Here is a 10,000-nt window from a genome sequence, read left to right as displayed (position 1 = left end):
GCATGGAGGAAGTGCACCTTGCCTATGAAGCCGTGCATGTGGTGTTCATTTATTCATTCATTCATTCAGTTAGTTAGTTAGTTAGTTTGTGAGTTAGTTTGTGAGTTTGTTTAAATGAACCGCCAGCAAAAAACAGTTTGTCTTGTGATTTCCTCACAAAGTTGCACGTGGAAACAGCACCCCTGCCGGGACAAAAAGCTTACGGCACCTGGTATTCCCAGGCGGTCTCCCATCCAAGTACTAACCAGGCCCGACCCTGCTTAGCTTCCGAGATCAGACGAGATCGGGCGTTCTCAGGGTGGTATGGCCGTAAGCGAGAGACGCTGTTGCAAACAGGCCTTATAAACCTGCAGCATGGAGGAAGTGCACCTTGCCTATGAAGCCGTGCATGTGGTGTTCATTTATTCATTCATTCATTTAGTTAGTTAGTTAGTTAGTTAGTTTGTGAGTTTGTTTAAATGAACCGGCAGCAAAAAACAGTTTGTCTTGTGATTTCCTCATAAAGTTGCACGTGGAAACAGCACCCCCTGCCGGGACAAAAAGCTTACGGCACCTGGTATTCCCAGGCGGTCTCCCATCCAAGTACTAACCAGGCCCGACCCTGCTTAGCTTCCGAGATCAGACGAGATTGGTCGTTCTCAGGGTGGTATGGCCGTAAGCGAGAGACGCTGTTGCAAACAGGCCTTATAAACCTGCAGCATGGAGGAAGTGCACCTTGCCTATGAAGCCGTGCATGTGGTGTTCATTTATTCATTCATTCATTTAGTTAGTTAGTTAGTTAGTTTGTGAGTTTGTTTAAATGAACCGCCAGCAAAAAACAGTTTGTCTTGTGATTTCCTCACAAAGTTGCACGTGGAAACAGCACCCCTACCGGGACAAAAAGCTTACGGCACCTGGTATTCCCAGGCTGTCTCCCATCCAAGTACTAACCAGGCCCGACCCTGCTTAGCTTCCGAGATCAGACGAGATCGGGCGTTCTCAGGGTGGTATGGCCGTAAGCGAGAGACGCTGTTGCAAACAGGCCTTATAAACCTGCAGCATGGAGGAAGTGCACCTTGCCTATGAAGCCGTGCATGTGGTGTTCATTTATTCATTCATTCATTTAGTTAGTTAGTTAGTTTGTGAGTTAGTTTGTGAGTTTGTTTAAATGAACCGGCAGCAAAAAACAGTTTGTCTTGTGATTTCCTCACAAAGTTGCACGTGGAAACAGCACCCCCTGCCGGGACAAAAAGCTTACGGCACCTGGTATTCCCAGGCGGTCTCCCATCCAAGTACTAACCAGGCCCGACCCTGCTTAGCTTCCGAGATCAGACGAGATCGGGCGTTCTCAGGGTGGTATGGCCGTAAGCGAGAGACGCTGTTGCAAACAGGCCTTATAAACCTGCAGCATGGAGGAAGTGCACCTTGCCTATGAAGCCGTGCATGTGGTGTTCATTTATTCATTCATTCATTCATTCATTTAGTTAGTTAGTTAGTTAGTTTGTGAGTTTGTTTAAATGAACCGCCAGCAAAAAACAGTTTGTCTTGTGATTTCCTCACAAAGTTGCACGTGGAAACAGCACCCCCTGCCGGGACAAAAAGCTTACGGCACCTGGTATTCCCAGGCGGTCTCCCATCCAAGTACTAACCAGGCCCGACCCTGCTTAGCTTCCGAGATCAGACGAGATCGGGCGTTCTCAGGGTGGTATGGCCGTAAGCGAGAGACGCTGTTGCAAACAGGCCTTATAAACCTGCAGCATGGAGGAAGTGCACCTTGCCTATGAAGCCGTGCATGTGGTGTTCATTTATTCATTCATTCATTTAGTTAGTTAGTTAGTTAGTTTGTGAGTTAGTTCTTGAGTTTGTTTAAATGAACCGGCAGCAAAAAACAGTTTGTCTTGTGATTTCCTCATAAAGTTGCACGTGGAAACAGCACCCCCTGCCGGGACAAAAAGCTTACGGCACCTGGTATTCCCAGGCGGTCTCCCATCCAAGTACTAACCAGGCCCGACCCTGCTTAGCTTCCGAGATCAGACGAGACCGGGCGTTCTCAGGGTGGTATGGCCGTAAGCGAGAGACGCTGTTGCAAACAGGCCTTATAAACCTGCAGCATGGAGGAAGTGCACCTTGCCTATGAAGCCGTGCATGTGGTGTTCATTTATTCATTCATTCATTCATTCATTCATTTAGTTAGTTAGTTAGTTAGTTTGTGAGTTTGTTTAAATGAACCGCCAGCAAAAAACAGTTTGTCTTGTGATTTCCTCACAAAGTTGCACGTGGAAACAGCACCCCCTGCCGGGACAAAAAGCTTACGGCACCTGGTATTCCCAGGCGGTCTCCCATCCAAGTACTAACCAGGCCCGACCCTGCTTAGCTTCCGAGATCAGACGAGATCGGGCGTTCTCAGGGTGGTATGGCCGTAAGCGAGAGACGCTGTTGCAAACAGGCCTTATAAACCTGCAGCATGGAGGAAGTGCACCTTGCCTATGAAGCCGTGCATGTGGTGTTCATTTATTCATTCATTCATTTAGTTAGTTAGTTAGTTAGTTTGTGAGTTTGTTTAAATGAACCGCCAGCAAAAAACAGTTTGTCTTGTGATTTCCTCACAAAGTTGCACGTGGAAACAGCACCCCTGCCGGGACAAAAAGCTTACGGCACCTGGTATTCCCAGGCGGTCTCCCATCCAAGTACTAACCAGGCCCGACCCTGCTTAGCTTCCGAGATCAGACGAGATCGGGCGTTCTCAGGGTGGTATGGCCGTAAGCGAGAGACGCTGTTGCAAACAGGCCTTATAAACCTGCAGCATGGAGGAAGTGCACCTTGCCTATGAAGCCGTGCATGTGGTGTTCATTTATTCATTCATTCATTTAGTTAGTTAGTTAGTTTGTGAGTTTGTTTAAATGAACCGGCAGCAAAAAACAGTTTGTCTTGTGATTTCCTCATAAAGTTGCACGTGGAAACAGCACCCCCTGCCGGGACAAAAAGCTTACGGCACCTGGTATTCCCAGGCGGTCTCCCATCCAAGTACTAACCAGGCCCGACCCTGCTTAGCTTCCGAGATCAGACGAGATTGGTCGTTCTCAGGGTGGTATGGCCGTAAGCGAGAGACGCTGTTGCAAACAGGCCTTATAAACCTGCAGCATGGAGGAAGTGCACCTTGCCTATGAAGCCGTGCATGTGGTGTTCATTTATTCATTCATTCATTTAGTTAGTTAGTTAGTTAGTTTGTGAGTTTGTTTAAATGAACCGCCAGCAAAAAACAGTTTGTCTTGTGATTTCCTCACAAAGTTGCACGTGGAAACAGCACCCCTACCGGGACAAAAAGCTTACGGCACCTGGTATTCCCAGGCTGTCTCCCATCCAAGTACTAACCAGGCCCGACCCTGCTTAGCTTCCGAGATCAGACGAGATCGGGCGTTCTCAGGGTGGTATGGCCGTAACCGAGAGACGCTGTTGCAAACAGGCCTTATAAACCTGCAGCATGGAGGAAGTGCACCTTGCCTATGAAGCCGTGCATGTGGTGTTCATTTATTCATTCATTCATTCATTCATTTATTTAGTTAGTTAGTTAGTTTGTGAGTTTGTTTAAATGAACCGGCAGCAAAAAACAGTTTGTCTTGTGATTTCCTCACAAAGTTGCACGTGGAAACAGCACCCCCTGCCGGGACAAAAAGCTTACGGCACCTGGTATTCCCAGGCGGTCTCCCATCCAAGTACTAACCAGGCCCGACCCTGCTTAGCTTCCGAGATCAGACGAGATCGGGCGTTCTCAGGGTGGTATGGCCGTAAGCGAGAGACGCTGTTGCAAACAGGCCTTATAAACCTGCAGCATGGAGGAAGTGCACCTTGCCTATGAAGCCGTGCATGTGGTGTTCATTTATTTATTCATTCATTTAGTTAGTTAGTTAGTTAGTTAGTTTGTGAGTTTGTTTAAATGAACCGGCAGCAAAAAACAGTTTGTCTTGTGATTTCCTCATAAAGTTGCACGTGGAAACAGCACCCCCTGCCGGGACAAAAAGCTTACGGCACCTGGTATTCCCAGGCGGTCTCCCATCCAAGTACTAACCAGGCCCGACCCTGCTTAGCTTCCGAGATCAGACGAGATCGGGCGTTCTCAGGGTGGTATGGCCGTAAGCGAGAGACACTGTTGCAAACAGGCCTTATAAACCTGCAGCATGGAGGAAGTGCACCTTGCCTATGAAGCCGTGCATGTGGTGTTCATTTATTCATTCATTCATTCATTCATTTAGTTAGTTAGTTAGTTTGTGAGTTTGTTTAAATGAACCGGCAGCAAAAAACAGTTTGTCTTGTGATTTCCTCATAAAGTTGCACTTGGAAACAGCACCCCCTGCCGGGACAAAAAGCTTACGGCACTTGGTATTCCCAAGCGGTCTCCCATCCAAGTACTAACCAGGCCCGACCCTGCTTAGCTTCCGAGATGAGACGAGATCGGGCTTTCTCAGGGTGGTATGGCCGTAAGCGAGAGACGCTGTTGCAAACAGGCCTTATAAACCTGCAGCATGGAGGAAATGCACCTTGCCTATGAAGCCGTGCATGTGGTGTTCATTTATTCATTCATTCATTTAGTTAGTTAGTTAGTTAGTTAGTTTGTGAGTTTGTTTAAATGAACCGGCAGCAAAAAACAGTTTGTCTTGTGATTTCCTCATAAAGTTGCACGTGGAAACAGCACCCCCTGCCGGGACAAAAAGCTTACGGCTACTGGTATTCCCAGGCGGTCTCCCATCCAAGTACTAACCAGGCCCGACCCTGCTTAGCTTCCGAGATCAGACGAGATCGGGCGTTCTCAGGGTGGTATGGCCGTAAGAGAGAGACGCTGTTGCAAACAGGCCTTATAAACCTGCAGCATGGAGGAAGTGCACCTTGCCTATGAAGCCGTGCATGTGGTGTTCATTTATTCATTCATTCATTCATTCATTTAGTTAGTTAGTTAGTTAGTTTGTGAGTTTGTTTAAATGAACCGGCAGCAAAAAACAGTTTGTCTTGTGATTTCCTCATAAAGTTGCACGTGGAAACAGCACCCCCTGCCGGGACAAAAAGCTTACGGCACCTGGTATTCCCAGGCGGTCTCCCATCCAAGTACTAACCAGGCCCGACCCTGCTTAGCTTCCGAGATCAGACGAGATCGGGCGTTCTCAGGGTGGTATGGCCGTAAGCGAGAGACGCTGTTGCAAACAGGCCTTATAAACCTGCAGCATGGAGGAATTGCACCTTGCCTATGAAGCCGTGCATGTGGTGTTCATTTATTCATTCATTCATTTAGTTAGTTAGTTAGTTTGTGAGTTAGTTTGTGAGTTTGTTTAAATGAACCGCCAGCAAAAAACAGTTTGTCTTGTGATTTCCTCACAAAGTTGCACGTGGAAACAGCACCCCCTGCCGGGACAAAAAGCTTACGGCTACTGGTATTCCCAGGCGGTCTCCCATCCAAGTACTAACCAGGCCCGACCCTGCTTAGCTTCCGAGATCAGACGAGATCGGGCGTTCTCAGGGTGGTATGGCCGTAAGAGAGAGACGCTGTTGCAAACAGGCCTTATAAACCTGCAGCATGGAGGAAGTGCACCTTGCCTATGAAGCCGTGCATGTGGTGTTCATTTATTCATTCATTCATTCATTCATTTAGTTAGTTAGTTAGTTAGTTTGTGAGTTTGTTTAAATGAACCGGCAGCAAAAAACAGTTTGTCTTGTGATTTCCTCATAAAGTTGCACGTGGAAACAGCACCCCCTGCCGGGACAAAAAGCTTACGGCACCTGGTATTCCCAGGCGGTCTCCCATCCAAGTACTAACCAGGCCCGACCCTGCTGAGCTTCCGAGATCAGACGAGATCGGGCGTTCTCAGGGTGGTATGGCCGTAAGCGAGAGACGCTGTTGCAAACAGGCCTTATAAACCTGCAGCATGGAGGAAGTGCACCTTGCCTATGAAGCCGTGCATGTGGTGTTCATTTATTCATTCATTCATTTAGTTAGTTAGTTAGTTAGTTAGTTTGTGAGTTTGTTTAAATGAACCGGCAGCAAAAAACAGTTTGTCTTGTGATTTCCTCATAAAGTTGCACGTGGAAACAGCACCCCCTGCCGGGACAAAAAGCTTACGGCACCTGGTATTCCCAGGCGGTCTCCCATCCAAGTACTAACCAGGCCCGACCCTGCTTAGCTTCCGAGATCAGACGAGATCGGGCGTTCTCAGGGTGGTATGGCCGTAAGCGAGAGACGCTGTTGCAAACAGGCCTTATAAACCTGCAGCATGGAGGAAGTGCACCTTGCCTATGAAGCCGTGCATGTGGTGTTCATTTATTCATTCATTCATTCAGTTAGTTAGTTAGTTAGTATGTGAGTTTGTTTAAATGAACCGCCAGCAAAAAACAGTTTGTCTTGTGATTTCCTCACAAAGTTGCACGTGGAAACAGCACCCCTGCCGGGACAAAAAGCTTACGGCACCTGGTATTCCCAGGCGGTCTCCCATCCAAGTACTAACCAGGCCCGACCCTGCTTAGCTTCCGAGATCAGACGAGATCGGGCGTTCTCAGGGTGGTATGGCCGTAAGCGAGAGACGCTGTTGCAAACAGGCCTTATAAACCTGCAGCATGGAGGAAGTGCACCTTGCCTATGAAGCCGTGCATGTGGTGTTCATTTATTCATTCATTCATTTAGTTAGTTAGTTAGTTAGTTTGTGAGTTTGTTTAAATGAACCGCCAGCAAAAAACAGTTTGTCTTGTGATTTCCTCATAAAGTTGCACGTGGAAACAGCACCCCCTGCCGGGACAAAAAGCTTACGGCACCTGGTATTCCCAGGCGGTCTCCCATCCAAGTACTAACCAGGCCCGACCCTGCTTAGCTTCCGAGATCAGACGAGATCGGGCGTTCTCAGGGTGGTATGGCCGTAAGCGAGAGACGCTGTTGCAAACAAGCCTTATAAACCTGCAGCATGGAGGAAGTGCACCTTGCCTATGAAGCCGTGCATGTGGTGTTCATTTATTCATTCATTCATTCATTCATTTAGTTAGTTAGTTAGTTAGTTTGTGAGTTTGTTTAAATGAACCGCCAGCAAAAAACAGTTTGTCTTGTGATTTCCTCACAAAGTTGCACGTGGAAACAGCACCCCTGCCGGGACAAAAAGCTTACGGCACCTGGTATTCCCAGGCGGTCTCCCATCCAAGTACTAACCAGGCCCGACCCTGCTTAGCTTCCGAGATCAGACGAGATCGGGCGTTCTCAGGGTGGTATGGCCGTAAGCGAGAGACGCTGTTGCAAACAGGCCTTATAAACCTGCAGCATGGAGGAAGTGCACCTTGCCTATGAAGCCGTGCATGTGGTGTTCATTTATTCATTCATTCATTTAGTTAGTTAGTTAGTTAGTTTGTGAGTTTGTTTAAATGAACCGCCAGCAAAAAACAGTTTGTCTTGTGATTTCCTCATAAAGTTGCACGTGGAAACAGCACCCCCTGCCGGGACAAAAAGCTTACGGCACCTGGTATTCCCAGGCGGTCTCCCATCCAAGTACTAACCAGGCCCGACCCTGCTTAGCTTCCGAGATCAGACGAGATCGGGCGTTCTCAGGGTGGTATGGCCGTAAGCGAGAGACGCTGTTGCAAACAAGCCTTATAAACCTGCAGCATGGAGGAAGTGCACCTTGCCTATGAAGCCGTGCATGTGGTGTTCATTTATTCATTCATTCATTCATTCATTTAGTTAGTTAGTTAGTTAGTTTGTGAGTTTGTTTAAATGAACCGCCAGCAAAAAACAGTTTGTCTTGTGATTTCCTCACAAAGTTGCACGTGGAAACAGCACCCCTGCCGGGACAAAAAGCTTACGGCACCTGGTATTCCCAGGCGGTCTCCCATCCAAGTACTAACCAGGCCCGACCCTGCTTAGCTTCCGAGATCAGACGAGATCGGGCGTTCTCAGGGTGGTATGGCCGTAAGCGAGAGACGCTGTTGCAAACAGGCCTTATAAACCTGCAGCATGGAGGAAGTGCACCTTGCCTATGAAGCCGTGCATGTGGTGTTCATTTATTCATTCATTCATTTATTCATTTAGTTAGTTAGTTAGTTAGTTTGTGAGTTTGTTTAAATGAACCGCCAGCAAAAAACAGTTTGTCTTGTGATTTCCTCACAAAGTTGCACGTGGAAACAGCACCCCTGCCGGGACAAAAAGCTTACGGCACCTGGTATTCCCAGGCGGTCTCCCATCCAAGTACTAACCAAGCCCGACCCTGCTTAGCTTCCGAGATCAGACGAGATCGGGCGTTCTCAGGGTGGTATGGCCGTAAGCGAGAGACGCTGTTGCAAACAGGCCTTATAAACCTGCAGCATGGAGGAAGTGCACCTTGCCTATGAAGCCGTGCATGTGGTGTTCATTTATTCATTCATTCATTTAGTTAGTTAGTTAGTTAGTTAGTTTGTGAGTTTGTTTAAATGAACCGGCAGCAAAAAACAGTTTGTCTTGTGATTTCCTCATAAAGTTGCACGTGGAAACAGCACCCCCTGCCGGGACAAAAAGCTTACGGCACCTGGTATTCCCAGGCGGTCTCCCATCCAAGTACTAACCAGGCCCGACCCTGCTTAGCTTCCGAGATCAGACGAGATCCGGCGTTCTCAGGGTGGTATGGCCGTAAGCGAGAGACGCTGTTGCAAACAGGCCTTATAAACCTGCAGCATGGAGGAAGTGCACCTTGCCTATGAAGCCGTGCATGTGGTGTTCATTTATTCATTCATTCATTCATTCATTTAGTTAGTTAGTTAGTTAGTTTGTGAGTTTGTTTAAATTAACTCCCAGCAAAAAACAGTTTGTCTTGTGATTTCCTCATAAAGTTGCACGTGGAAACAGCACCCCCTGCCGGGACAAAAAGCTTACGGCTACTGGTATTCCCAGGCGGTCTCCCATCCAAGTACTAACCAGGCCCGACCCTGCTTAGCTTCCGAGATCAGACGAGATCGGGCGTTCTCAGGGTGGTATGGCCGTAAGAGAGAGACGCTGTTGCAAACAGGACTTATAAACCTGCAGCATGGAGGAAGTGCACCTTGCCTATGAAGCCGTGCATGTGGTGTTCATTTATTCATTCATTCATTCATTCATTTAGTTAGTTAGTTAGTTAGTTTGTGAGTTTGTTTAAATGAACCGCCAGCAAAAAACAGTTTGTCTTGTGATTTCCTCATAAAGTTGCACGTGGAAACAGCACCCCCTGCCGGGACAAAAAGCTTACGGCACCTGGTATTCCGAGGCGGTCTCCCATCCAAGTACTAACCAGGCCCGACCCTGCTGAGCTTCCGAGATCAGACGAGATCGGGCGTTCTCAGGGTGGTATGGCCGTAAGCGAGAGACGCTGTTGCAAACAGGCCTTATAAACCTGCAGCATGGAGGAAGTGCACCTTGCCTATGAAGCCGTGCATGTGGTGTTCATTTATTCATTCATTCATTTAGTTAGTTAGTTAGTTAGTTAGTTTGTGAGTTTGTTTAAATGAACCGGCAGCAAAAAACAGTTTGTCTTGTGATTTCCTCATAAAGTTGCACGTGGAAACAGCACCCCCTGCCGGGACAAAAAGCTTACGGCACCTGGTATTCCCAGGCGGTCTCCCATCCAAGTACTAACCAGGCCCGACCCTGCTTAGCTTCCGAGATCAGACGAGATCGGGCGTTCTCAGGGTGGTATGGCCGTAAGCGAGAGACGCTGTTGCAAACAGGCCTTATAAACCTGCAGCATGGAGGAAGTGCACCTTGCCTATGAAGCCGTGCATGTGGTGTTCATTTATTCATTCATTCATTCAGTTAGTTAGTTAGTTAGTATGTGAGTTTGTTTAAATGAACCGCCAGCAAAAAACAGTTTGTCTTGTGATTTCCTCACAAAGTTGCACGTGGAAACAGCACCCCTGCCGGGACAAAAAGCTTACGGCACCTGGTATTCCCAGGCGGTCTCCCATCCAAGTACTAACCAGGCCCGACCCTGCTTAGCTTCCGAGATCAGACGAGATCGGGCGTTCTCAGGGTGGTATGGCCGTAAGCGAGAGACGC

At 48.0% G+C, this 10,000-nt stretch overlaps 29 non-coding genes across 29 annotated transcripts; all 29 read right to left on the bottom strand.

Moving 5' to 3' along the window:
* Nucleotides 1-196: 196 nt before the first annotated feature.
* LOC142878681 (5S ribosomal RNA) lies at nucleotides 197-315 on the bottom strand. Its single transcript, XR_012924935.1, has one exon. It is a non-coding gene; the product is annotated as a 5S ribosomal RNA (ribosomal RNA).
* Nucleotides 316-541: 226 nt separating this feature from the next.
* On the bottom strand, nucleotides 542-660 carry LOC142878561 (5S ribosomal RNA). Its single transcript, XR_012924824.1, has one exon. It is a non-coding gene; the product is annotated as a 5S ribosomal RNA (ribosomal RNA).
* A 221-nt stretch (nucleotides 661-881) lies between these two features.
* On the bottom strand, nucleotides 882-1,000 carry LOC142878490 (5S ribosomal RNA). The gene has a single exon (XR_012924756.1). It is a non-coding gene; the product is annotated as a 5S ribosomal RNA (ribosomal RNA).
* A 230-nt stretch (nucleotides 1,001-1,230) lies between these two features.
* LOC142878680 (5S ribosomal RNA) lies at nucleotides 1,231-1,349 on the bottom strand. Its single transcript, XR_012924934.1, has one exon. It is a non-coding gene; the product is annotated as a 5S ribosomal RNA (ribosomal RNA).
* A 230-nt stretch (nucleotides 1,350-1,579) lies between these two features.
* On the bottom strand, nucleotides 1,580-1,698 carry LOC142878679 (5S ribosomal RNA). The gene has a single exon (XR_012924933.1). It is a non-coding gene; the product is annotated as a 5S ribosomal RNA (ribosomal RNA).
* Nucleotides 1,699-1,932: 234 nt separating this feature from the next.
* On the bottom strand, nucleotides 1,933-2,051 carry LOC142878297 (5S ribosomal RNA). The gene has a single exon (XR_012924570.1). It is a non-coding gene; the product is annotated as a 5S ribosomal RNA (ribosomal RNA).
* A 234-nt stretch (nucleotides 2,052-2,285) lies between these two features.
* Nucleotides 2,286-2,404, bottom strand: LOC142878677 (5S ribosomal RNA). Its single transcript, XR_012924931.1, has one exon. It is a non-coding gene; the product is annotated as a 5S ribosomal RNA (ribosomal RNA).
* Nucleotides 2,405-2,625: 221 nt separating this feature from the next.
* Nucleotides 2,626-2,744, bottom strand: LOC142878676 (5S ribosomal RNA). Its single transcript, XR_012924930.1, has one exon. It is a non-coding gene; the product is annotated as a 5S ribosomal RNA (ribosomal RNA).
* A 218-nt stretch (nucleotides 2,745-2,962) lies between these two features.
* LOC142878560 (5S ribosomal RNA) lies at nucleotides 2,963-3,081 on the bottom strand. Its single transcript, XR_012924823.1, has one exon. It is a non-coding gene; the product is annotated as a 5S ribosomal RNA (ribosomal RNA).
* Nucleotides 3,082-3,302: 221 nt separating this feature from the next.
* LOC142878566 (5S ribosomal RNA) lies at nucleotides 3,303-3,421 on the bottom strand. The gene has a single exon (XR_012924829.1). It is a non-coding gene; the product is annotated as a 5S ribosomal RNA (ribosomal RNA).
* A 230-nt stretch (nucleotides 3,422-3,651) lies between these two features.
* Nucleotides 3,652-3,770, bottom strand: LOC142878675 (5S ribosomal RNA). The gene has a single exon (XR_012924929.1). It is a non-coding gene; the product is annotated as a 5S ribosomal RNA (ribosomal RNA).
* A 226-nt stretch (nucleotides 3,771-3,996) lies between these two features.
* Nucleotides 3,997-4,115, bottom strand: LOC142878673 (5S ribosomal RNA). Its single transcript, XR_012924928.1, has one exon. It is a non-coding gene; the product is annotated as a 5S ribosomal RNA (ribosomal RNA).
* A 226-nt stretch (nucleotides 4,116-4,341) lies between these two features.
* On the bottom strand, nucleotides 4,342-4,460 carry LOC142878589 (5S ribosomal RNA). Its single transcript, XR_012924852.1, has one exon. It is a non-coding gene; the product is annotated as a 5S ribosomal RNA (ribosomal RNA).
* A 226-nt stretch (nucleotides 4,461-4,686) lies between these two features.
* Nucleotides 4,687-4,805, bottom strand: LOC142878574 (5S ribosomal RNA). The gene has a single exon (XR_012924837.1). It is a non-coding gene; the product is annotated as a 5S ribosomal RNA (ribosomal RNA).
* Nucleotides 4,806-5,035: 230 nt separating this feature from the next.
* On the bottom strand, nucleotides 5,036-5,154 carry LOC142878672 (5S ribosomal RNA). Its single transcript, XR_012924927.1, has one exon. It is a non-coding gene; the product is annotated as a 5S ribosomal RNA (ribosomal RNA).
* Nucleotides 5,155-5,384: 230 nt separating this feature from the next.
* On the bottom strand, nucleotides 5,385-5,503 carry LOC142878573 (5S ribosomal RNA). The gene has a single exon (XR_012924836.1). It is a non-coding gene; the product is annotated as a 5S ribosomal RNA (ribosomal RNA).
* Nucleotides 5,504-5,733: 230 nt separating this feature from the next.
* On the bottom strand, nucleotides 5,734-5,852 carry LOC142878443 (5S ribosomal RNA). Its single transcript, XR_012924711.1, has one exon. It is a non-coding gene; the product is annotated as a 5S ribosomal RNA (ribosomal RNA).
* Nucleotides 5,853-6,078: 226 nt separating this feature from the next.
* LOC142878671 (5S ribosomal RNA) lies at nucleotides 6,079-6,197 on the bottom strand. The gene has a single exon (XR_012924926.1). It is a non-coding gene; the product is annotated as a 5S ribosomal RNA (ribosomal RNA).
* Nucleotides 6,198-6,418: 221 nt separating this feature from the next.
* Nucleotides 6,419-6,537, bottom strand: LOC142878670 (5S ribosomal RNA). Its single transcript, XR_012924925.1, has one exon. It is a non-coding gene; the product is annotated as a 5S ribosomal RNA (ribosomal RNA).
* Nucleotides 6,538-6,759: 222 nt separating this feature from the next.
* Nucleotides 6,760-6,878, bottom strand: LOC142878669 (5S ribosomal RNA). Its single transcript, XR_012924924.1, has one exon. It is a non-coding gene; the product is annotated as a 5S ribosomal RNA (ribosomal RNA).
* A 229-nt stretch (nucleotides 6,879-7,107) lies between these two features.
* Nucleotides 7,108-7,226, bottom strand: LOC142878668 (5S ribosomal RNA). Its single transcript, XR_012924923.1, has one exon. It is a non-coding gene; the product is annotated as a 5S ribosomal RNA (ribosomal RNA).
* A 222-nt stretch (nucleotides 7,227-7,448) lies between these two features.
* LOC142878667 (5S ribosomal RNA) lies at nucleotides 7,449-7,567 on the bottom strand. Its single transcript, XR_012924922.1, has one exon. It is a non-coding gene; the product is annotated as a 5S ribosomal RNA (ribosomal RNA).
* Nucleotides 7,568-7,796: 229 nt separating this feature from the next.
* Nucleotides 7,797-7,915, bottom strand: LOC142878665 (5S ribosomal RNA). The gene has a single exon (XR_012924920.1). It is a non-coding gene; the product is annotated as a 5S ribosomal RNA (ribosomal RNA).
* A 229-nt stretch (nucleotides 7,916-8,144) lies between these two features.
* LOC142878223 (5S ribosomal RNA) lies at nucleotides 8,145-8,263 on the bottom strand. Its single transcript, XR_012924500.1, has one exon. It is a non-coding gene; the product is annotated as a 5S ribosomal RNA (ribosomal RNA).
* A 226-nt stretch (nucleotides 8,264-8,489) lies between these two features.
* LOC142878444 (5S ribosomal RNA) lies at nucleotides 8,490-8,608 on the bottom strand. Its single transcript, XR_012924712.1, has one exon. It is a non-coding gene; the product is annotated as a 5S ribosomal RNA (ribosomal RNA).
* A 230-nt stretch (nucleotides 8,609-8,838) lies between these two features.
* Nucleotides 8,839-8,957, bottom strand: LOC142878572 (5S ribosomal RNA). The gene has a single exon (XR_012924835.1). It is a non-coding gene; the product is annotated as a 5S ribosomal RNA (ribosomal RNA).
* A 230-nt stretch (nucleotides 8,958-9,187) lies between these two features.
* Nucleotides 9,188-9,306, bottom strand: LOC142878549 (5S ribosomal RNA). Its single transcript, XR_012924812.1, has one exon. It is a non-coding gene; the product is annotated as a 5S ribosomal RNA (ribosomal RNA).
* A 226-nt stretch (nucleotides 9,307-9,532) lies between these two features.
* Nucleotides 9,533-9,651, bottom strand: LOC142878664 (5S ribosomal RNA). The gene has a single exon (XR_012924919.1). It is a non-coding gene; the product is annotated as a 5S ribosomal RNA (ribosomal RNA).
* A 221-nt stretch (nucleotides 9,652-9,872) lies between these two features.
* LOC142878662 (5S ribosomal RNA) lies at nucleotides 9,873-9,991 on the bottom strand. The gene has a single exon (XR_012924918.1). It is a non-coding gene; the product is annotated as a 5S ribosomal RNA (ribosomal RNA).
* Between the last annotated feature and the right edge of the window lie 9 nt (nucleotides 9,992-10,000).

Source organism: Nelusetta ayraudi, unplaced genomic scaffold, assembly GCF_046127955.1.
Source record: "Nelusetta ayraudi isolate G7.1 ecotype Tasmania unplaced genomic scaffold, CSIRO-AGI_Nayr_v1 ptg000135l, whole genome shotgun sequence".
NCBI classification, from domain to species: domain Eukaryota; kingdom Metazoa; phylum Chordata; class Actinopteri; order Tetraodontiformes; family Monacanthidae; genus Nelusetta; species Nelusetta ayraudi.
Note: the sequence above shows the minus strand (reverse complement) of the source record. Positions and strands in the feature narration are given on the sequence as shown.